The sequence below is a fragment of the Sceloporus occidentalis genome, unplaced genomic scaffold (genome assembly GCF_023333645.1).
Source record: "Sceloporus occidentalis isolate IW3139 unplaced genomic scaffold, rSceOcc1.0.p SCAF_102, whole genome shotgun sequence".
In the NCBI taxonomy this organism is placed as follows: domain Eukaryota; kingdom Metazoa; phylum Chordata; class Lepidosauria; order Squamata; family Phrynosomatidae; genus Sceloporus; species Sceloporus occidentalis.
The window spans coordinates 3670675-3694886 of NW_028317082.1; the positions used below are offsets into that span (position 1 = coordinate 3670675).

Below are 24212 nucleotides of genomic sequence, written 5' to 3' on the forward strand. Positions count from 1 at the left end.
AGGAGTGAGCTGATCCTCGTCTGTCCAATCAGCTCACTCTTGTGACGTAACGCTAAGGGTCTCGTCCAATGCCTGTGCTGCTGTTTTTTGAATTCTGAAGGCGCCTTTATAAGACCAGAGCTTGCCTGAGAGATCCATTCATTTTTCGCTGTGACTGCTTTGGCAACACTGCTGTGCTGCATCCGAGCGTTACAGAGAGAGATTGTTCTGTTCTGTGTGAGACTGGTAAGCCTTAGCCTGCCATTTCTCACTGTGTACTTCAGCCTCACTTCAGTGCTACTTAATTAATATATTTAATAATAATAATTTGATTAATTTAATTTTTTTAAAATTAATTTGTCATCAACTTTAGTGTAAGTGCTGTTGAGTTGACAGTGCACCCAGTGCCTCAGTGGCACTGGGGTGCCCTTGCCCTGGGCTGGCACTAGTGCCTATTGCCTGTCCTGCTTAAATAAATTAAATAGAATTTATAAATTACAATTTAATAGAATCTATAATTTAATAGTTCATTATAATATTATATATATATATATTTGTCAGTCATATATATATATATACTATAGTATACTAGTGTAGAGTGTACTGTAGACATTCATCTACTAGTGTCTAATTTAAAATCAGTAATATTAATTAATATAATTAATAATTGAATTCATTATAAAATTATATATATATTTGTCAGTTATAGTTAGTAATAGTATACTAGTGTAGAGTGTACTGTAGACATTCAGAACATCTACTAGTGTCTAATCTAAAATCAGTAATATCAATAATTCTCTAATTCTTTCTTATCTTAATAGTTAATTAAATTAGCTATAAATAAAAGTAATAATATTAATTAATTACTACTAGCGTATAGTTCAGCTAATCTTATTAGTACTGGTGCTGCAGCTCTATAGTTTGTGCTTTGTTTTAGCAACAGTAAGAGACCAAGTCAATTTTTCTTAATTAATCTTTCATTTTATTTCATTTGTTTTGCTCACCTCAGTCCATCAGTGAAGTGAACTTGTTGGGCTAGTGAGTGCAGCCGCATAAGTGCTGTGTTTTTTTTTGATCAGCAAGCAGTGACGTTAACTGTTTTGCAAAGATTTTCTCATTTATTTTACATTTTATTTCAATTTTATTAAAAGTACCCTTAGTGTTTTGCTCACCTCAGTCCATCAGTGAAGTGAACTTGTTGGGCTAGTGAGTGCAGCAAGCAATGAAGATAACCGTTTTGCTGTGACATTTTATTTTATTTCTAATTCTTTTCAAGAAAAATTGACTGTGACGAGCTGTACTAAGCAAAGCTTCAAGCTACTAGCTGTAGTACTAAAATAATTCTAATCTTCTTTAATCTTAATCTATAATATATTATAAATAATAATATTCTAATTCATAATCTATAATATAAGTAATTCTAATTCTAAATTCTAATTCATAATCTATATTCTTCTATCTATAATACATAATATATAAGTAAATTAGTTCTAATCTATTAATATTATATAACTTAATATTAATTAATAAATCATATACTGAATCTGATTTAACCTCACTTTAGCTTAGTGGGTTTGAGAGCGTCTGCCTAGAGGTAGACTTATAGTAAGGAAATATAGCTTTAGGCTAGCATAGTGGTAGGCTAAGCTCTTAGGCCCGTGTAAATTCAAATTAAAAATAAAATACTGCTAGTTATTAAATAGTTAATCTTGAGTTAATAATTTCAATAACTTTAGGATTTTGGCAGATTGCACACAGCACAGTGCAGTAGTGCATAGTTTTACTTTTTAAGCAGTAGCACTGAAGAGAACTTCCTCTAATTTTTTTGTCTTTAATTCGTTTTTCCTTTTTTTTATTTTTTTTTTTTTATTTTTTTTTTTATAGTTTTTTAAACACTACACTACACTACACTACACTACACTACACTACACACACAACACAAAATTTGAAATGGATCCTCCTTTTGGGACTAAGGAGGGACAAGCTCCATCTACCACCACCACCACCACCACCAGCACCACCACCAGCACCACCACCAGCTCTAAGATGCAGCCTTTGCGTCAGTCTAGTCGGCCAAGTAGGCCAAGCTCTCGCTTATCATTTGGGGAAGCATTGCTTGAAGGATCATCAAGTAAAGGAAAGGCACCAAAAGCAGGCAGTAGTAGTGCGGCTAGGCCCACAAGCTCTATGGTTTTTTACGGAAAGCCTAAAGCACCAGAAGCACGTTCAAAGTTAAAGGGTAGCACAAGTAGTACCAGCCCAGTGACTAAAAAGAAGTGCCTTTTGCCCCAAGCAGCATCTTCCCCATCCACCAGCAGCATGCAAGGTACCAAGCAGAGCCAAATTAGCAGCAAGACTCAGAGGGGTCCCAAACCAAAGCGATCTCATTCCTTTGTAGGGAAAACCACCACCACCACCACCCCCGCCTCTACCACCACTAGTGCTGCGCCTACTGTTCCCACTGGTACCGCCACGCCATGTCCTCCTAGTACCTCTAGCAAGCCACCAAGTCCTTACAAAATTTTTGTAAAGACAGTTAGAGAGAGGGCTACACATAGTGGAACTCCACCTAGCGAGGTAGCAGAGGAGCCTGAGACTGAGAGGCCAAGTGCAGAGTCTATTCTTCCTGCTCGCACTACTACTAGTCACGAGTCTCACGACGATATCAGTCTTAGCTCCAGCCTAGCAGGAATTCCATTCGATCTGGCTAATGAAGAGCTAGACTATGAGCCAGAGGAAGTAGAGGAGATGAGTGGTCAGGAATCAGATTCCTCAGGGAGCAGTGTCCAAATGACTAGTGCACAATTTTCCCCTGAGCCTCCACCTTCTCCGCTACGATCATCACCATCACCACCACCAGCAGCAGCAGCAAAACCTAGCAAATCTAAAGCAATTAGCAGTCCCACTATGGCCAGTACTGTTACCACCAGTCCCACCACCACTAGTTCTGCCTCTGTTCATCCACCCCGAGCAGTAAGAGCAGCACCCAAGGCACACTCCAAGGCTATGCGCGCCCCAATTTGGGAGCACTTTGAAAATGTTGAAGAAGGGCGCTATGGAAAGTGCAAACATTGTGGGAAGCTAATAAGCAGAGGGAAAGTGTCTGGCCATTTTACCAGTGCTAGCATGAAGCATCACCTCAGCACTCAACACAACGCTGTGCTATTGGGGAAAGATGCAGAGGTAAAACTTAGTGCAGGCAGCATAGCTGGTGGCCGTGGAAAAACCCCAACAGCTTCTTCTTCTGAGCCAATAGCAGCAGCAGCAGCAGCAGCAGCAACTAGTGCTGGCAGCCAGAGACCAAGGCAGGTTGGAGCACTGCATGCCCAGCCCACCCTGGAAGAATTTGGGGCATTCCACTCCAAGAGAACGATGCCCAAACAGCAGGCCAATAAAGTAACGCGACTTATTGGTCAGTTCATTGCTGTTGGAGGGGCATCCTTCTCCATGATTGAAGGGGAGCCTTTCAAACAATTGATGGCGGCTGTGGCTCCACAATACACAGTTCCGTCACGTTCCACTTTCAGCAGGAACATTGTCCCCTCGCTGTATCGGTCCTGTGTTGCAGCAGTGAAAGAGGAGCTTTCCAAGGCTGCTGGTCAGTGTGTTCATTTCACTACAGATTTGTGGAGTGCACCTAGCGCCCAGCATGCCTTTCTTTCTTTGACAGCACACTGGTGGCAGCCCGGTGTGTCTAAGGAAGTTGCTGCAGCAGGCTACCGATCATTCCTTCTCCATGCAGAAGTGATGGATGAAAAGCACACTTCCCAAAATATTCTGCATGCGATTAGGAAAATGTTTAGCCTTTGGGTGGGAGCAGAGGCGGGCACCAATGTTGAAGTTGGTTTTGTGGTAACTGACGGAGGTGCCAATATGGTGAAAGCGCTGCGAGATGGTCATATTGTTGGTGTGCGCTGTGCAGCCCACATCATCCATCTTGTAGTGAAGGCAGCAATGTCAGAAGGAACTAATGTGGCAGCAGTAGTTCTGTCCCGCTGCAGAAAGATCGCTGGGCACTTTCACCATAGTGTTAAGGCTAGCCAACTTTTGAGGGAAGAGCAAGAGAGGTCAGGTCTTCCCGTACACTGCCTACGTCAGGATGTCAGTACACGGTGGAACTCCACGTTAGACATGCTAGAGAGGATTTTGGAGCAGCAGAGGGCAATCCATAATCTTGCCTCAGAGCACAATATTGGGATTACCTCTCCATTGAATAGGGAGGATTGGACAGTGATCGCCCAGCTAGTGGCAGTCCTTAAACCATTCAGGGATGCCACAGAAAATTTAAGCTCAAACACTGCCAGTCTGGCCCAGGTAATCCCAGTGTTCTCCCATCTAGGCAGCAAGATGGATGTGTTCCTTGGAAACCGTGAGGCTGTTCAAGGTGGCACTCTACATCCTGACGTAGCAGCCATAGTCAGGAAGCTGAAGGATCTGCTAAAAGTACACCTTCGCAAGCGAATGGAAGAGAGTCCCGAAATGATGCTAGCGTGCCTTTGTGATCCAAGAATTAAGGGAAAGCTAGCTTTGAAATTCAATGTTCTCAGTAGCTACCGGGAGCAATTGGTCAACAAGGTGCGTGACTGGCAGCGTAAAATGGGAATGCTGTCCGAGGAGGGTGAGGTGCAGGAGGAGGAAGAGATGATGTGGTCTGCTACCCCTAGCAGCAGCATCAGCAGCAGTGCCACAAGCAGCACAACACAGCTGAGTGGAGCAGCTGCGTTTTGGGAAGAGGCACTTGGCAGTATAGTTGGACCATCTGACAGAGCTAGCAGCAGAAAGGAGAGTAGTGCTGCTGAAATGGTCAAACTTTACCTCTGTGAAGTTCCTTCTGCTCCTAATGTTGATCCTCTTAGCTACTGGGATGAAAAGAAGAGTGTGTGGCCTGCACTCTCATGGGTTGCGCAGCAGCTTCTATCATGTCCGCCAACCACTGTTCAAAGTGAGCGCGTGTTTTCTATGACTGGAAACATACTGAGTCCACAGCGCTCACGCATGGCACCTCATCTGATGGAGCAGATTGCCTTTCTTAAATTCAATCTGCCCAAATTGGGTTACCCAGCTCTTAGCTTGGAAAGTTACATTTTTTCTCTCTAATGTTTAAGGTAGTTTCTCCCCCTGGTTGCACTTGCTGCGGTGTGGCAATGCCTGCTACCTCCGCTGGTGTAGCCAATTTACGCTAGGGCCTAGTGTCTGAGCTCTGTAAGTCCGCTCCCAAACGCCTAGGACTGACAGTCTTTGGATGCTTTGCCCTGGGGTGAAACAGGTGAGTGGGTCGTCAATTGCCCACTCATTCACCTTTTTCCGTTTCCAACGCTGCTGCTGGTGGTGGTGCCAGTATCTTTTGCCAGTTCGCTTCCTGGCTGAAATCATGCCTCAGATGTCCCTAATGGAAAGGGTAGTTTCTCCCCCCTGGTTGCACTTGCTGCGGTGTGGCAACGCCTGCTACCTCCGCCGGTGTAGCTAGCTTATGCTAGGGCCTTGTGTCTGAGTTCTGTAGGTCTGCTCCCAAACGCCAAGGACTGACAGTGCTTGGATGCTTTGCCCTGGGGTGAAACAGGTGAGCGGGTCGTCAATTGCCCACTCATTCGCCTTTCCCAATTCTGCTGCTGCTGGTGGTGGTGCCAGTGTCTCTCTTCAATGCCAGTTCGCTTCCTGGCTAGTGTCATGCCTCGAATGTCCCTGATGGTAAGGGTAGTTTCTCCCCCCTGGTTGCACTTGCTGCGGTGTGGCAACGCCTGCTACCTCCGCCGGTGTAGCCAGCTTACGCTAGGGCCTTGTGTCTGAGTTCTGTAGGTCTGCTCCCAAACGCCAAGGACTGACAGTGCTTGGATGCTTTGCCCTGGGGTGAAACAGGTGAGCGGGTCGTCAATTGCCCACTCATTCGCCTTTTCCAATGCTGCTGCTGCTGGTGGTGGTGCCAGTGTCTCTTCTCTGCCAGTTCGCTTCCTGGCTAGTGTCATGCCTCAAATGTCCCTTATGGTAAGGGCAGTTTCTCCCCCCTGGTTGCACTTGCTGCGGTGTGGCAACGCCTGCTACCTCCGCCAATGTAGCCAGCTTACGCTAGGGCCTTGTGTCTGAGCTCTGGAAGTCCGCTCCCAAACGCCAAGGACTGACAGTGTTTGGATGCTTTGCTCTGGGGTGAAACAGGTGAGTGGGTCGCCAATTGCCCACTCATTCGCCTTTCCCAATTCTGCTGCTGCTGCTGCTGGTGGTGGTGCCAGTGTCTCTTCGATGCCAGTTCGCTTCCTGGCTAGTGTCATGAATCAAATGTCCCTAATGGTAAGGGCAGTTTCTCCCCCCTGGCTGCCTCTGTCTGCGGTGTGGCAACGCCTGCTACCTCCGCCGGAGTGGCCAGCTTACGCTAGGGCCTAGTGTCTGAGCTCTGGAAGTCTGCTGCCAAACGTCTAAGACTGACAGTCTTTGGGTGCTTTGCCCTGGGGTGAAACAGGTGAGTGGGTCGCCAATTGCCCACTCATTCGCCTTTCCCATTTTTCAATGCTGCTGCTGGTGGTGGTGGTGGTGCCAGCATCTCTTCTCTGCCAGTTCGCTTCCTGGCTAGAGTCATGCCCAAAATGTCCCTAATTGTAAGGGCAGTTTCTCCCCCCTGGCTGCCTCTGTCTGCGGTGTGGCAACGCCTGCTACCTCCGCCGGAGTGGCCAGCTTACGCTAGGGCCTTGTGTCTGAGCTCTGGAAGTCTGCTGCCAAACGTCTAAGACTGACAGTGTTTGGGTGCTTTGCCCTGGGGTGAAACAGGTGAGTGGGTCGCCAATTGCCCACTCATTCGCCTTTTCAATGCTGCTGCTGGTGGTGGTGCCAGCATCTCTTCTCTGCCAGTTCGCTTCCTGGCTAGAGTCATGCCCAAAATGTCCCTAATGGTAAGGGCAGTTTCTCCCCCCTGGCTGCCTCTGTTTGCGGTGTGGCAACGCCTGCTACCTCCGCCGGAGTGGCCAGCTTACGCTAGGGCCTTGTGTCTGAGCTCTGGAAGTCTGCTGCCAAACGTCTAAGACTGACAGTGTTTGGGTGCTTTGCCCTGGGGTGAAACAGGTGAGCGGGTCGCCAATTGCCCACTCATTTGCCTTTCCCATTTCCTTTTCCATTTCATTATTTTCCTTCTGATACACAACCAACCAAACATAACACACACAATAACACATATAACACATATAACACACAGTGACATCACACATAACACACATACACACACACTTACAATGCACAAAACACAAGGACCTTTTCCTTGTTATTTGCCCTGGCCTTCACTCACTAATAGCATTACATTAACACTATAACTCACACTTCACCCTATAACATTTTTCCATCCACATACCTGCCAACAGACCCAACTTTTTCAGGGACAGTCCTGCTTTTTTCCAGTCCTGTCCCATCTAATTTAGCTAAACTAGGTATGCAAAATGCAAATACACATAGGTAGTTATAGCTCGGTAGGTAACGCTACTATAAACATTTAATAAATATAATCAAGTACTAAATAATAAATCTAACTTTAAAATACATTTAAATAAACCCCTATTTTTTTTTAAAAAAAACCATTAAAATTAAATTATTATTATTTAGACATAATCCATCTTTAACCAAACCAGTGCACTGCTACTAATCTTAAACATAACCGTACATTAACCCTAAGCTATTTTTTAGTTCTTGTCCAACATTTTTCCATCAGCATACCTGCCAACACACCCAAGATTTTGGTGGACAGTCCTGCTATTTTCCAGTCCTGTCCAATAAGTAAGTTGGGTTGTTGCAAAGTATGCCATTGTAAATAGGTAGCAAATGTTAGGCATGTAAAGTGGTCCAAAATCAATTTAAAAATGTAAAATATTCCCTATTCTTTTATTAAACATCTATGGACAGTACACCTCGGTATGTGTGTGCAACTCTATTGGTCGTTTCGGCAGGGGGCTCGCCTGCCATCAACGAATGAAGTGCATTCTGCAGTTCTGCAATTCACTCGTTGATGCCAGACCAGCCCCCTGCCGAAACGACCAATAGAGCTGCACACACGTACCTTCACGGCAGCTGCTGCTGCTGTGATGTGTTATTAACCCCGTATTAACCCCTGCTAGGCAACCAGGAGGAAAACGAAGATTAAACGAGCACGAAGAATGTCCGCGAATATTCGCCCGAAGAGAAGACAGGAACGGGCGAATATTCGCGGAATACGAAGATTTTTTTTTCCCCGAAGACGAGCACGAAGACGAACACGAAGAGCCCCCTGGTGCCCAAGTCTAGTTTAGATCCCCAGGTTACTGTGTTTTGAGTCTAGAGATTGTACATTGCTGTCTTATGTTATGAAATCAATGTCTTCTGCAATGTACTCTTTCAACGGTTAAATTCAATCTTGGATTCTTTCTCAAAAAATTGTTGAATTAAACGAAGCTCAAAGCACAAAAAGAGATGACTGTCAGAAGTGGGTTTTGAACCCACGCCTCCACATGGAGACGAGAAGACCCTCACAAAGAGAATATAGCATTACTTGAATCTGGCGCCTTAGACCACTCGGCCATCCTGACAAGCTACTGCTGCTACGAAAGAAGATATTTTTTTTACATGGTTTCAAGGCAAGGGACTAGCTCTTAGGGGACCTTTTGCCACTGCATTGGTTTAAAGTGGCTTCATTAGAGTCACAGGGTAAGCAGACTTGAGATCCTGCATGTGAAGGCTAAGATTTCACATGTGTTTTTTGATGTGCCATATGTCCACCAAACTTATCGCCCCCTGGGCATGCAGGGTTCTTCTACGTATTGTGCGTTGCCACCACCTTTAATGAAATCAAAGTTGATTGCGATGTACTGTTTCAAACACTTAAAGGCAAACTTTAATTCTATCTCCAACTATTGTTATGAAGACTTTGGCTCCAAGTGGCTCCATAAGAGTCACAGGGCACCCTTGATTTTCTGTTGTACATTTCCTAATCTTTTTGCCCAAAGAAATCTATGTGATCATCCTTTGTATAATGTGCCACAGGGCCCACTACTGAAACACATTTCACACTAGAGTAAAATCTGTCAATTGTATTACAGACATTTTTCAGAGACAATTTGTGGATATTGCAACCTAAAACTAAACAAGCACATCAAATGCAGTCAACCACTGGAAAAAAAACACCACTCTAGTGGGACTCGAACCCACAACCTTTGAATATTGGCATTATTTTCGCATCAAAACTTTAATTTTACAAACGGAGCGCTAAACTGCTTTCCACACTTGTGTTAGATAGTTCTATTGTTTCAGATTACCATAATTTCTCACAAACAAATTGTGGATATTTGGAAATACAATTTAATGCTTCAATTAAAATCTGTCAGATTAAGATCTGTCAATAGTATTACAGAAATTTTTCAGAGACAATTTGTGGATATTGCAACTTACAACTAAACAAGAACATCAAATGCAGTCAACCACTGGAAAAACAACAACTCAGGTGGGACTCGAACCCACAACCTTTGAATGCCTTGCTCAAGTGCTAGAAGTCCAATGCGCTATCCATTGCGCCACAGAGCCTAGATATGTAGTCAGAAAACGTCATGAATCCACCTATCTGACTCACGCATAATCCTTCGTACATAGATGTTTCAAATGCATTAGTCGTTTCTGTGTCCTATGTTTGTCTGCGTGTTCTTAATTAACATCAGTCAGAGGAAGGACAGTGGTCATAAAAAGCATATTGTGCCATGTGAAGTAAAGGAAATATAGTTATGTTTCTCTATGAGAAACGTATCCACACATTTTTTTCTCAAAATTTACATGCAGACTGCGTGGCCTAATGGATAAGGCATCTCACTTCGGATCAGAAGATTGAGGGTTCGAGTCCCTTCATGGTTGGAGTTGCTGGAGGTTTGGTTCTGTTGTTCTTAAAAGTTCTTCGATATCAATGAATGTCAGGGAAGTGGAAACTAAGATTTCAATAGTTTCTTTCCATGTTACGTGTCACCCAAGATCTTTAGTCCCTCTTGGTATGAAAGGCAGACATGTCAAAACTAAGATTTCAAGTGTTTTTTTTCAATGTGCCATATGATCACCGAATGTAACCCCATCTTGGCCTACACGGTACCTCTACGGATAGTGCGTTGTTGCGAGATTTTATTCAATCAAAGTTGTCTGCAATTTACTCTTTCAAAAACTTTTTTTTTTTTTTTTTTTTATTAGACCACATCACATACAATATAAAGAAAAACATATATATAAGCAGAAAGTGCCGATAATAAATATAGCAGCATATGTATACATATATTCATCATTCCACTTATAAATATAGCAGCATATATGTGCAGATATTCATCATTCCACTTACAGAGAATGGAACAAGTTTTTCTACTTTGTATATATACGTTATTGATGCGTCTAAAATTGCAATATAAAACATATACAACACAATTAGACCGGGATTACAGCAAAACTTCCCAGTCTATACCCCACAACGAGAAAAAGAAGAAAAACAAAAAAAACCCCCAAAAAAACAAAAAAAAACACAAGAAAAAAAGAATCACCAACAAACCATCCATACAATACATTCAAACTGTCAAGCCAAGTTGATATAATCAGTATGTTTATACGTTATGTTATAAATTTGGGAGAATGTCAGGGTGCCGAGTCAGCCACGGTCTCCAGATGTTATGGAATTTCTGTAAACACTGGTGAGATAGAAAAAAGCCACGTTCCATCAAACATTGATGGCTGATTTGATTCACCACATGATACAAAGAAATAGATAATGATTGTAGCCATTGTCTAGCTAAAATTATCTTCATGGCTAGCAAGCATTGTACTATAAAAGCCCTTTGGTTAAATCGAAATCCGTTTAAATCAAAATGTAGTAGGGCTCTTCGCATAGTAGGTGCTATGTTTTGATTTAAAGTATCAGAAATGAGCTTAAATATATCTTGCCAAATACTTTGGATCTGTGGGCATTCCCACCAGATATGGGAGAATGATCCTAAAGAAGAACGGCATCTCCAACAGAGAGGGGACGCATTATAATAAAATTTACACTGTGTCACCGGGGTTATATACCATCTCCACATTATCTTGTAATGCAGTTCAATCATGTTGAGGCAATGCAAAATTTTATTAATTTCAAATAAACTACCAATCCATATATTTAAATCTATCAGACACTTTAAGTCTGATTGCCATGATTTTAATGCAATATGAACAAGGGGAGTTTCTATTTCTTCAAGCAGTATATACCACTTTTTTAGGCTTTTTAGAATAATTTCTGTAGAAAACATATCGCAGATCTTTTGACTCAAAATAGATGAGGACTGCACATACAAATGAGATCTAACATAGAAAGTTATCCTAAAGACATTGAAGGACTCCAGATTGCCGAATTCAAATTCCTCTGAGAGCTGAGAGAACGTTTTTGTTTTATCCTGTATCAAAATATCTATAATCCTTTTATTCCTATAGTTGGTCCAGTTTCTCAAATTTAATTGGGAGATATTATACTGGAGAGTTTCAAGCGGAGCTGTTGAAACTATTTTATTACGGAGGCCTAATCAAGGCTTAATATACTCCCAAAACTCCATAGAACTATGGAGAGTAATTGGTAGGTTATTTCTAATTGATTTAAGCTTAAAATGATGTAGCCAAAGTATGCATTCCAGATTTGAGAAGCCTGTCAGCTCTTGCTCAATCACAAACCAATCTAACAACGGGAGCCTGACCGGAATCATTTGAAGAAGATATAACCATTTGGGGACTATATAGGATCTAATGACATTCATTCTACCAAGCCAAGAAATAAAAAGGCCTTTCCACTCTTTAATTTGCTTAATCAATTCATCTCGTAATTTACTAAAGTTAACTTCTATAATTTCCGAAATCTTGATTGGGATTACAACCCCCAGGTAGTCGATTTTATCGGTCGCCCAAGAGAATTCGAAGGATTCCTCAATGCTAGTTTTTGATGAAGCCGAGATATTCATCATTACAGCTTGTGTTTTTGTGATATTCAATTTATAATTCGAGAAGCTGCTAAATAAATTAATTTCGGCCATCAAATGATCAACTGAATTTAACGGATCATACAGAGATAGTAATATGTCATCCGCGTATAGACAAAGTTTATTTTCCAAATCACCAATTCTTATTCCTTTAATGCTTTTATTGAGTCTAATTCTCGAAGCTAATGGTTCTAATGTGAGAATATATAGCAAAGGTGCCAATGGGCAACCTTGTCGAGTCCCGTTATTTAATCTAAAACGTTCAGATTTAAAGCCTTGACCAACTACCATTGCGGTTGGTGTTGTATACAACGCCATAACAGCTCGAATAAAGCCTTCACCAAAGCCATAAGACCTCAATGTCTGTTCTAAGAAGGTCCAGTTAACCCGGTCAAAGGCCTTTTCCGCGTCCAAAGCCAAGAGGATTGATGGAATTTCATGAGTGGTTACATATTCTACTATGTCAATAATCTTACGGACATTATCACTAGATTGTCTTCCTTTTATAAAGCCAGACTGATCTCTACAAATTAACTGTGGGCACAATGGTTTTAAACGGGCAGCTAGTATTGAAGAGTATATTTTAGTATCCAAATTAATCAAAGAGATTGGCCTATAATCGGACACTTTCAAGCACTCTTTCCCAGCTTTAGGTATAGGAAGAATAATAGCCTCCAACATGCCATTAGGAAAGGACTTATTTGCGCTGATTTCGTTGAACATACTTGTTAGGTGCGGAACTATCAATTTGGACAGTTTTTTATAAAACAGTGCTGTATATCCGTCGGGACCAGGAGCTTTACGTACTTTTAGTTTTTTTATCGCTACATTTACTTCACTCTCCAAAAAGGGAGCGTCCAATTGTTCTATCAATGTATCAGTCAACTTCGGCAATCTGGAGTCCTGCAGATATTGTCTCATCTGTACATCATCTTGGGATTGACCTACAATATTATACAGGGATGTATCAAACTTACCAAAAGATGTCCCAATATTATCAGGACTAGAAATATATTTATCCCCATCTATAAGTTTAAGAATTCGATTTTTTAAATTTCTATTTTTTAATTGGTTGGTAAGCTGTTTCTCTGCCCGGTTCCCAGCGTAGTAGAATTTTTGCTTTAACTTAATCAAATTATAATTTGCTTTACTTATTAAACGGTCCTCAATTTCTTTTTTGATTTTAATCATATTCATAATGTCTTGTTCTCCATGAGATTGACCGCACTTCCTTTTTAAATTACTCAATGAAATATATAGATCAGACAATTTTTCTTTTCCTTTTTTCCTATTATATGCATCTTTTTTAATTAAATATCCTCTCAAGACACATTTATAAGCGCACCAGATATTACCCAGACTCATATTATGCGTCAAATTCTCAAGAAAAAACTGAGTGGTCGTCTGGGAAATGTAATCAAGAGAATCCTTACAGCCTAATGATGATTCATTTATCCAAGGGCGTAAAGTCAAATGAAATTTCTTTTCTATTTCCAGACAAACTGGATCATGATCTGTCCAGGCTGCATTTCCTATACTAATGCGCTTACAATCTGAAATCACGTTCGCTGTAGTTAATATAAGATCTATACGTGAAAAAGTCTTATGTCGACCCGAAAAAAAGGTATAATCTTTGTCTGCCGGTCTCAACGTCCTCCAAATGTCATAGAGTTTATATTTACCAAGAGTAATACTGAAAGCATTAGATAAATTAACTTGATTTCTGTTAGGAGTTCTACCTCGGGGACTGGGAGTGTCCAATACTGCATCAGGAGCACAATTAAAGTCCCCCATACACAAAAAGGTTCCCTGGGTATATTTCTGAATTTTTTGTAGTGTGCCATTTAAGAAATGGTTCTGTTTATAATTAGGTGCATATATATTCAAAATAGAAAATAATCTCTCGTCTAATTTACACACTATGAAAACATATCTAGCGTGAGAATCCTTCTGCTTATAGATCAACTCAACTTTAATTTTATTTGAGATTAGGATAGCTACACCTCGCTTTTTCCTGCTAGGTAACGATGAATGTTCAAGCACCATATATCTTTTATTGTTCAGTCTGTAGATATCTGCATTTTTCAAATGTGTTTCTTGGACGCAACATATGTCTATATGATGATTATTTATATAATTGAATAGCGAATATCTTTTATGAGGCAGATTTAAACCTTGAACATTCAACAAAATAATCTTAAATAGATCTTCCATGTTTCGGATGGTTATTATAACTAACATAAACCTGATAAGGCTTGACACCCTCACAATCCATACATCCTACATCCACACACAAATAACACAATTTACAAAAATTAATGGAAGCCCAAATACTATCCAAACATCGGAGAAAAAACCCAACATTCTCCCAGGACATAGTAACTCCACCTTGTTGAGGAGCTATACGGGAACTAATCTATATTGAGGAAAGAATAATAAATAGACCAAATGGGTGAGGGGGGAAAAAAAAAACAAAAAAAAAACGAAAAAAAATAAAATAAACAAAAAAAAAAAAACTAGTGTATTTGGCAGTTAATCATATTAATCTTGTCTATGCCAAAATTAATCCTAAGTGATCAATAAAGATATCTTAGGGAAATAAGATCCCGTAAAAATATAAAAGATTTAAGTTATAAGTATAATTATGTGTTAAGTGGCATATATCGTGAAATTAGACACACCATACTCCAAATGGTAAAATGCTTTATATCTAATTAAAATTTTTTTTAAAACTAAGTGTGGATTAAATTATATCATTATTGCATATGTACATACCCTTCAAATCCATTAATTCACCAATACCTGTAGTTTAATAATAGCACAAGTGAATATTCCTCCTACACTCCTTCAAAAACCATATAATATGAGATTACACCTATATAATTTTGTATAAATAACACACACTAAAAAAAAAAAAAAAAATCCCCCCCCAGAAGTCGCGCATCCGCGAGATTATTATTGCAAACCATGTACTACATTTCCTTTAAGCCAACTCCTAGCTTCATCAACCGTTGATAGCTTAACTGGTTGATGCTGAGCGGACATAATAAACAATTTTACTGGGAATCCCCACGAGTATCTAATATTTTGCTCTCTCAAAATCTTGGTCACTTCTTTAAATTCAAATCTCTTTTGTCTAGTAAATAGAGAGAGATCTTGAAAGAACATTAAGTTTTGAAATTCATCTACTTTCGGAACATATTTACTTGTTGCCAATAATATTTTGTATCGTATAAAGAAAGTTGAGAAGCGAATAATTATATCTCTGGGTTTTCCTTCAGCAAGATTCTTTGGTTTTAACGTTCTGTGTACACGTTCAATCATATCGTCTCTATCAACATCACGGATGCCCATATCTAAAAACAATTCTTTCAAATACGTTCTGATAGAGCCCTGCTTAATATAATCCGAAATGCCATGTATCCTTAAGTTCTTCCTGCGTGTGCGATCCTCGGCGTCATTTAATTTTTGTTCCAGGTTTCTTATGATGTTCTCTTTATGGTTAAGGTCATCTTTAATTGATTTTAACTCTAATTCAAGAAACTCATTCTTTTGCATAATTAGATTGAAACATTCTTGCGTTTTTTTAAATTCACTTTTCCACTCCATGTTCACTTTCATGAGTTCATCTTTAAATGAGTTCAGCTGAGATTCCATACATAATTGCAAATATTCTTTGGTAATCATTTGAGTAGATTGTGCTGCAGGACTTAAAGAGTGTCTTCCAATTTCATCAATAGTGGAATCAGATAAGCACACAGATTCCTCCATTTTCCTATGAACCTGGGGTGAAAATAGCATAGAAATCTTTTTTTCTTTTTTTTGGTCTAGATCTCTTTTCTCTCTTTTTTTTGATTTTGGATCCTCTCTTTTTGACGCCATCGTGTCCTCTTTATTATTGTAAATATCGAAATAAACAAATAAAAAGATTATGACTATATTTTTTTTCTTTTTTTTTTTCTTTTTCTTTTTTACTTTTTTTTCCCTCTCCTTTTCCTTGTTTTTTTTTTTCTTTCTTTCTTTTTTTTTCTTCTTATAACCACAGTTCAAGTATTGAGTGATAATCAAAATTTTATAAATTCATTAGTGAAGTATGTGTCAAAATTCATTAGTGAAGTATGTGTCAAAATATGAATCAAAATATATGATCCCAAAATCAATAATTTATATATAGACCATGATCCACTAGTTGATTAGAATCACAGAGACAAATCAAATTTCACCTCCTTCCAAGCTTGATTAGATTAAGGTGTCCTATTCCAGCATAATTATAATAATTAATAATTTAAATTAGATTTCAACATGATTAGAAGACGCAAGCCGTATCACGTAGTGGAGATAAACTGGATCAGTTAATTCCATCCAAATCTGAATTCATGTGTATAGATAATGGGTTGATAACATAATTGATAGCATGATTGATAGCATGATTGGTAAAGTTGAATTCATATAAAGGGATCAATTTTCTTACTCCTGTGTAGCTTGATTAAATTATAAAGTCTGTTTTCCAACATGATTAAGTTATAAAGTCTGTTTCCAACATGATTATAGTACTTTCAATATATTAGTATAATCATACATTTTTTCCCTTTTCCTTTTCTTTTTTCAATGGAAATATCCCTAGATCTGTTACCAAATTAGAATGTCCTCCACCATCATGATTGTAATATAGACAGGTTCCAAAAAATAATTCCAATCTTGATCCAAAAATAAATAAATAAATAAATAGAAAGTACTTTTGACGATTTCCAGGAACTCTGAAGATCCCACTCGGACACCTGCCACAGCTCCTCAGGATCAAAAATCTGTAGCGCGTTTCCCCGCCAAATATTAGATTTCTCTCGGTCTCATTCCAGCTTCCAGCATAACGGCAACATAGCCGAGTCCTTCAATATGGAGCATCAATCGGTAGCTGCCACACCTCAGGATGTTCTCCCGGGGTTGCTGCAACCGAAGAACTTCCAAGGAAGCCGGGGGAAGAAACCGTACGCTAGCCACACGCTGAGAGTTCGCAGCAAGATCGTCAGGCATACCGGGGAGGCAGATCGCAGGACGCCATCACCTGAAGTTCATCCCGCACGCTCCAACGCTCCACCCCGTGAGGGTCTCACGTCATCACACCACCGTCCAGTTTTTTTTTATCTTCTTTTTCCAACTATTGTTATGAAGACTTTGGCTCAAAGCGGCTCCATAAGAGTCACAGGCACCCTTGATTTTCTGTTGTACACTTCCTAATCTCTTTCCCCCAAGAAATCTATGTGACAGCTATTGGAAAGTATCTACACCTGGGTCGTTATTTTCACCTCTTTCGGTATGTCTTGTCTCCAAAGTGCGGAATAAGACTCTCGCGTTCCGTCCAGACCTCGTTGCTTAATTGGTAAGGTGTCTGACTTTGGATTGGAAGATTGCGGATTTGAGTTGTCTTGAGGTTGCTGGTGATTTAGATCCCCAGGTTACTGTTCTTTTGAGTCTAGAGATTGTACATTGCTGTCTTATGTTATGAAATCAATGTCTTCTGCAATGTACTCTTTCAACGCTTAAATTCAGTCTTGGATCTCAAAAAATTGTTGAATTAAATGAAGCTCAAAAGAAAGATGACTGTCAGAAGGGGGATTTGATCCCACGCCTCCACATGGAGACTAGAAGACCCTCGCAGAGAGAAGATAGCATTCTTGAGTCTGGAGCCTTAGACCACTCAGCCATCTTGACAAGCTACTGCTGTTAAGAAAGTAGATATTTTTTTACATGGTTTCAAGGCAAGGGACTAGCTCTTAGGGGACCTTTTGCCACTGCATTGGTTTAAAGTGGCTTCATTAGAGTCACAGGGTAAGCAGACTTGAGATCCTGCATGTGAAGGCTAAGATTTCACATGTGTTTTTTGATGTGCCATATGACCACCAAACTTATCGCCCTCTGGGCATGCAGGGTTCTTCTACGTATTGTGCGTTGCCAACACCTTTAATGAAATCAAAGTTGATTGCGATGTACTGTTTCAAACACTTAAAAGCAAACTTTAATTCTTTCTCCAACTATTGTTATGAAGACTTTGGCTCCAAGTGGCTCCATAAGAGTCACAGGGCACCCTTGATTTTCTGTTGGAAATTTCCTAATCTTTTTGCCCAAAGAAATCTATGTGATCATCCTTTGTATAATGTGCCACAGGGCCCACTACTGAAACACATTTCACACTAGAGTAAAATCTGTCAATTGTATTACAGACATTTTTCAGAGACAATTTGTGGATATTGCAACCTAAAACTAAACAAGTACATCAAATGCAGTCAACCACTGGAAAAAAAACACCACTCTAGTGGGACTCGAACCCACAACCTTTGAATATTGGCATTATTTTCGCATCAAAACTTTAATCTTACAAACGGAGCGCTAAACTGCTTTCCATACTTGTGTTAGATAGTTCTATTGTTTCAGATTACCATAATTTCTCACAGACAAATTGTGGATATTTGGAAATACAATTTAATGCTTCAATTAAAATCTGTCAGATTAAGATCTGTCAATAGTATTACAGAAATTTTTCAGAGACAATTTGTGGATATTGCAACTTACAACTAAACAAGAACATCAAATGCAGTCAACCACTGGAAAAATAACAACACTGGTGGGACTTGAACCCACAACCTTTGAATGCCTTGCCAAGTGCTAGAAGTCCAATGCGCTATCCATTGCGCCACAGAGCCTCGATATGTAGACGGCAAACGTCATGAAACCACCTATCTGACTCACGCATAATCCTTCGTACATAGATGTTTCAAATGCATTATTCGTTTCTGTGTCCTATGTTTGTCTGCGTGTTCTTAATTAACATCAGTCAGAGGAAGGACAGTGGTCATAAAAAGCATATTGTGGCATGTGAAGTAAAGGAAATATAGTTATGTTGCTCTATGAGAAACGTATCCACACATTTTTTCGCAAACGTTACATGCAGACCGCGTGGCCTAATGGATAAGGCGTCTGACTTCGGATCAGAAGATTGAGGGTTCGAGTCCCTTCGTGGTCGGAGTTGATGGAGGTTTGGTTTCGTTGTTCTTTAGAGTTCTTCCATATCAATGAATGTCAGGCAAGTGGAAACTAAGATTTCAACAGTTTCTTTCCATGTTACGTGTCACCCAAGATCTTTAGTCCCTCTTGGTATGAAAGGCAGACATGTCAAAACTAAGATTTCAAGTGTTTTTTTTCAATGTGCCATATGATCACCGAATGTAACCCCATCTTGGCCTACACGGTACCTCTACGGATAGTGCGTTGTTGTGAGATTTGATTCAATCAAAGTTGTCTGCAATTTACTCTTTCAAAAACTTTGAGCAAACATTAATTCTTTTTCCAACTATTGTTATGAAGACTTTGGCTCAAAGCGGCTCCATAAGAGTCACAGGCACCCTTGATTTTCTGTTGTACACTTCCTAATCTATTTCCCCCAAGAAATCTATGTGACAGCTATTGGAAAGTATCTACACCTGGGTCGTTATTGTCAACTCTTTCGGTATGTCTTTTCTCCAAAGTGCGGAATAAGACTATCGCTTTCTGTCTGGACCTCGTGGCTTAGTGGGTAAGGTGTCTGACTTTGGATTGGAAGATTGCGGATTTGAGTTGTCTTGAGGTTGCTGGTGGTTTAGATCCCCAGGTTACTGTTCTTTTGAGTCTAGAGATTGTACATTGCTGTCTTATGTTATGAAATCAATGTCTTCTGCAATGTACTCTTTCAACGCTTAAATTCAATCTTGGATTCTTTCTCAAAAAATTGTTGAATTAAACGAAGCTCAAAGCACAAAAAGAGATGACTGTCAGAAGTGGGATTTGAACCCACACCTCCACATGGAGACCAGAAGACCCTCACAGAGAGGAGATAGCATTACTTGAGTCTGGCGCCTTAGACCACTCGGCCATCCTGACAAGCTACTGCTGCAACGAAAGAAGATATTTTTTTTACATGGTTTCAAGGCAAGGGACTAGCTCTTAGGGGACCTTTTGCCACTGCATTGGTTTAAAGTGGCTTCATTAGAGTCACAGGGTAAGCAGACTTGAGATCCTGCATGTGAAGGCTAAGATTTCACATGTGTTTTTTGATGTGCCATATGACCACCAAACTTATCGCCCTCTGGGCATGCAGGGTTCTTCTACGTATTGTGCGTTGCCAACACCTTTAATGAAATCAAAGTTGATTGCGATGTACTGTTTCAAACACTTAAAGGCAAACTTTAATTCTTTCTCCAACTATTGTTATGAAGACTTTGGCTCCAAGTGGCTCCATAAGAGTCACAGGGCACCCTTGATTTTCTGTTGTACATTTCCTAATCTTTTTGCCCAAAGAAATCTATGTGATCATCTTTTGTATAATGTGCCACAGGGCCCACTACTGAAACACATTTCACACTAGAGTAAAATCTGTCAATTGTATTACAGACATTTTTCAGAGACAATTTGTGGATATTGCAACCTAAAACTAAACAAGCACATCAAATGCAGTCAACCACTGGAAAAAAAACACCACTCTAGTGGGACTCGAACCCACAACCTATGAATATTGGCATTATTTTCGCATCAAAACTTTAATCTTACAAACGGAGCGCTAGAAGTCCAATGCGCTATCCATTGCGCCACAGAGCCTCGATATGTAGACGGAAAACGTCATGAAACCACCTATCTGACTCACGCATAATCCTTCGTACATAGATGTTTCAAATGCATTAGTCGTTTCTGTGTCCTATGTTTGTCTGCGTGTTCTTAATTAACATCAGTCAGAGGAAGGACAGTGGTCATAAAAAGCATATTGTGGCATGTGAAGTAAAGGAAATATAGTTATGTTTCTCTATGAGAAACGTATCCACACATTTTTTTGCAAACTTTACATGCAGACCGCGTTGCCTAATGGATAAGGCGTCTGGCTTCGGATCAGAAGATTGAGGGTTCGAGTCCCTTCGTGGTCGGGGTTGCTGGAGTTTTGGTTTTGTTGTTCTTTAGAGTTCTTCCATATCAATGAATGTCAGGCAAGTGGAAACTAAGATTTCAACAGTTTCTTTCCATGTTACGTGTCACCCAAGATTTTTAGTCCCTCTTGGTATGAAAGGCAGACATGTCAAAACTAAGATTTCAAGTGTTTTTTTTCAATGTGCCATATGATCACCGAATGTAACTCCATCTTGGCCTACACGGTACCTCTACGGATAGTGCGTTGTTGCGAGATTTGATTCAATCAAAGTTGTCTGCAATTTACTCTTTCAAAAACTTTCAGCAAACATTAATTCTTTTTCCAACTATTGTTATGAAGACTTTGGCTCAAAGCGGCTCCATAAGAGTCACAGGCACCCTTGATTTTCTGTTGTACACTTCCTAATCTCTTTCCCCCAAGAAATCTATGTGACAGCTATTGGAAAGTATCTACACCTGGGTCGTTATTTTCACCTCTTTCGGTATGTCTTGTCTCCAAAGTGCGGAATAAGACTCTCGCGTTCCGTCCAGACCTCGTTGCTTAATGGGTAAGGTGTCTGACTTTGGATTGGAAGATTGCGGAGTTGAGTTGTCTTGAGGTTGCTGGTGGTTTAGATCCCCAGGTTACTGTTCTTTTGAGTCTAGAGATTGTACATTGCTGTCTTATGTTATGAAATCAATGTCTTCTGCAATGTACTCTTTCAACGCTTAAATTCAATCTTGGATTCTTTCTCAAAAAATTGTTGAATTAAACGAAGCTCAAAGCACAAAATGAGATGACTGTCAGAAGTGGGATTTGAACCCACGCCTCCACATGGAGACCAGAAGACCCTCACAGAGAGAAGATAGCATTACTTGAGTCTGGCGCCTTAGACCACTCGGCCATCCTGACAAGCTACTGCTGCTACGAAAGAAGATATTTTTTTTATATGGTTTCAAGGCAAGGGACTAGCTCTTAGGGGACCTTTTGCCACTGCATTGGTTTAAAGTGGCTTCATTAGAGTCACAGGGTAAGCAGACTTGAGATCCTGCATGTGAAGGCTAAGATTTCACATGTGTTTTTTGATGTGCCATATGACCACCAAACTTATCGCCCTCTGGGCATGCAGGGTTCTTCTACGTATTGTGCGTTGCCAACACCTTTAATGAAATCAAAGTTGATTGCGATGTACTGTTTCAAACACTTAAAGGCAAACTTTAATTCTATCTCCAACTATTGTTATGAAGACTTTGGCTCCAAGTGGCTCCATAAGAGTCACAGGGCACCCTTGATTTTCTGTTGTACATTTCCTAATCTTTTTGCCCAAAGAAATCTATGTGATCATCCTTTGTATAATGTGCCACAGGGCCCACTACTGAAACACATTTCACACTAGAGTAAAATCTGTCAATTGTATTACAGACATTTTTCAGAGACAATTTGTGGATATTGCAACCTAAAACTAAACAAGCACATCAAATGCAGTCAACCACTGGAAAAAAAACACCACTCTAGTGGGACTCGAACCCACAACCTTTGAATATTGGCATTATTTTCGCATCAAAACTTTAATCTTACAAACGGAGCGCTAAACTGCTTTCCACACTTGTGTTAGATAGTTCTATTGTTTCAGATTACCATAATTTCTCACAGACAAATTGTGGATATTTGGAAATACAATTTAATGCTTCAATTAAAATCTGTCAGATTAAGATCTGTCAATAGTATTACAGAAATTTTTCAGAGACAATTTGTGGATATTGCAACTTACAACTAAACAAGAACATCAAATGCAGTCAACCACTGGAAAAATAATAACTCTGGCGGGACATGAACCCACAACCTTTGAATGCCTTGCTCAAGTGCTAGAAGTCCAATGGGCTATCCATTGCACCACAGAGCCTAGATATGTAGACGGAAAACGTCATGAATCCACCTATCTGACTCACGCATAATCCTTCGTACATAGATGTTTCAAATGCATTAGTCGTTTCTGTGTCCTATGTTTGTCTGCGTGTTCTTAATTAACATCAGTCAGAGGAAGGACAGTGGTCATAAAAAGCATATTGTGCCATGTGAAGTAAAGGAAATATAGTTATGTTTCTCTATGAGAAACGTATCCACACATTTTTTTCTCAAACTTTACATGCAGACTGCGTGGCCTAATAGAAAAGGCATCTGACTTCGGATCAGAAGATTGAGGGTTCGAGTCCCTTCGTGGTTGGAGTTGCTGGAGGATTGGTTCTGTTGTTCTTAAAAGTTCTTCGATATCAATGAATGTCAGGGAAGTGGAAACTAAGATTTCAATAGTTTCTTTCCATGTTATGTGTCACCCAAGATCTTTAGTCCCTCTTGGTTTGAAAGGCAGACATGTCAAAACTAAGATTTCAAGTGTTTTTTTTCAATGTGCCATATGATCACCGAATGTAACCCCATCTTGGCCTACACGGTACCTCTACGGATAGTGCGTTGTTGCAAGATTTGATTCAATCAAAGTTGTCTGCAATTTACTCTTTCAAAAACTTTCAGCAAACATGAATTCTTTTTCCAACTATTGTTATGAAGACTTTGGCTCAAAGCGGCTCCATAAGAGTCACAGGCACCCTTGATTTTCTGTTGTACACTTCCTAATCTCTTTCCCCCAAGAAATCTATGTGACAGCTATTGGAAAGTATCCGACCTGGGTCGTTATTTTCAACTCTTTCGGTATGTCTTGTCTCCAAAGTGCGGAATAAGACTATCGCTTTCTGTCCAGACCTCGTGGCTTAATGGGTACGGTGTCTGACTTTGGATTGGAAGATTGCGGATTTGAGTTGTCTTGGGGTTGCTGATGGTTTAGATCCCCAGGTTACTGTGTTTTGAGTCTAGAGATTGTACATTGCTGTCTTATGTTATGAAATCAATGTCTTCTGCAATGTACTCTTTCAACGCTTAAATTCAATCTTGGATTCTTTCTCAAAAAATTGTTGAATTAAACGAAGCTCAAAGCACAAAAAGAGGTGACTGTCAGAAGTGGGATTTGAACCCACACCTCCACATGGAGACGAGAAGACCCTCACAAAGAGAATATAGCATTACTTGAATCTGGTGCCTTAGACCACTCGGCCATCCTGACAAGCTACTGTTGCTCCGAAAGAAGATATTTTTTTTACATGGTTTCAAGGCAAGGGACTAGCTCTTAGGGGACCTTTTGCCACTGCATTGGTTTAAAGTGGCTTCATTAGAGTCACAGGGTAAGCAGACTTGAGATCCTGCATGTGAAGGCTAAGATTTCACATGTGTTTTTTGATGTGCCATATGACCACCAAACTTATCGCCCTCTGGGCATGCAGGGTTCT

General features: G+C 40.2%; 8 non-coding genes across 8 annotated transcripts; 2 read left to right on the forward strand and 6 right to left on the reverse strand.

The window, feature by feature from the left end:
- Positions 1 to 8402: 8402 nt before the first annotated feature.
- Positions 8403 to 8513, reverse strand: TRNAL-CAA (transfer RNA leucine (anticodon CAA)). The gene is made up of 2 exons: positions 8476 to 8513; positions 8403 to 8437 (listed from the first exon to the last, which is right to left on the reverse strand). It is a non-coding gene; the product is annotated as a tRNA-Leu (tRNA).
- Positions 8514 to 9416: 903 nt separating this feature from the next.
- On the reverse strand, positions 9417 to 9504 carry TRNAR-UCU (transfer RNA arginine (anticodon UCU)). The gene is given in 2 exon segments: positions 9417 to 9452; positions 9468 to 9504. It is a non-coding gene; the product is annotated as a tRNA-Arg (tRNA).
- A 9055-nt stretch (positions 9505 to 18559) lies between these two features.
- Positions 18560 to 18646, reverse strand: TRNAR-UCU (transfer RNA arginine (anticodon UCU)). Its single transcript is given in 2 exon segments — positions 18560 to 18595; positions 18610 to 18646. It is a non-coding gene; the product is annotated as a tRNA-Arg (tRNA).
- Positions 18647 to 18893: 247 nt separating this feature from the next.
- On the forward strand, positions 18894 to 18966 carry TRNAR-UCG (transfer RNA arginine (anticodon UCG)). The gene has a single exon. It is a non-coding gene; the product is annotated as a tRNA-Arg (tRNA).
- Positions 18967 to 19748: 782 nt separating this feature from the next.
- TRNAL-CAA (transfer RNA leucine (anticodon CAA)) lies at positions 19749 to 19859 on the reverse strand. The gene is made up of 2 exons: positions 19822 to 19859; positions 19749 to 19794 (listed from the first exon to the last, which is right to left on the reverse strand). It is a non-coding gene; the product is annotated as a tRNA-Leu (tRNA).
- Positions 19860 to 20820: 961 nt separating this feature from the next.
- Positions 20821 to 20893, forward strand: TRNAR-UCG (transfer RNA arginine (anticodon UCG)). Its single transcript has one exon. It is a non-coding gene; the product is annotated as a tRNA-Arg (tRNA).
- A 782-nt stretch (positions 20894 to 21675) lies between these two features.
- TRNAL-CAA (transfer RNA leucine (anticodon CAA)) lies at positions 21676 to 21786 on the reverse strand. The gene is made up of 2 exons: positions 21749 to 21786; positions 21676 to 21721 (listed from the first exon to the last, which is right to left on the reverse strand). It is a non-coding gene; the product is annotated as a tRNA-Leu (tRNA).
- A 2092-nt stretch (positions 21787 to 23878) lies between these two features.
- TRNAL-CAA (transfer RNA leucine (anticodon CAA)) lies at positions 23879 to 23989 on the reverse strand. The gene is made up of 2 exons: positions 23952 to 23989; positions 23879 to 23913 (listed from the first exon to the last, which is right to left on the reverse strand). It is a non-coding gene; the product is annotated as a tRNA-Leu (tRNA).
- Positions 23990 to 24212: the final 223 nt, after the last annotated feature.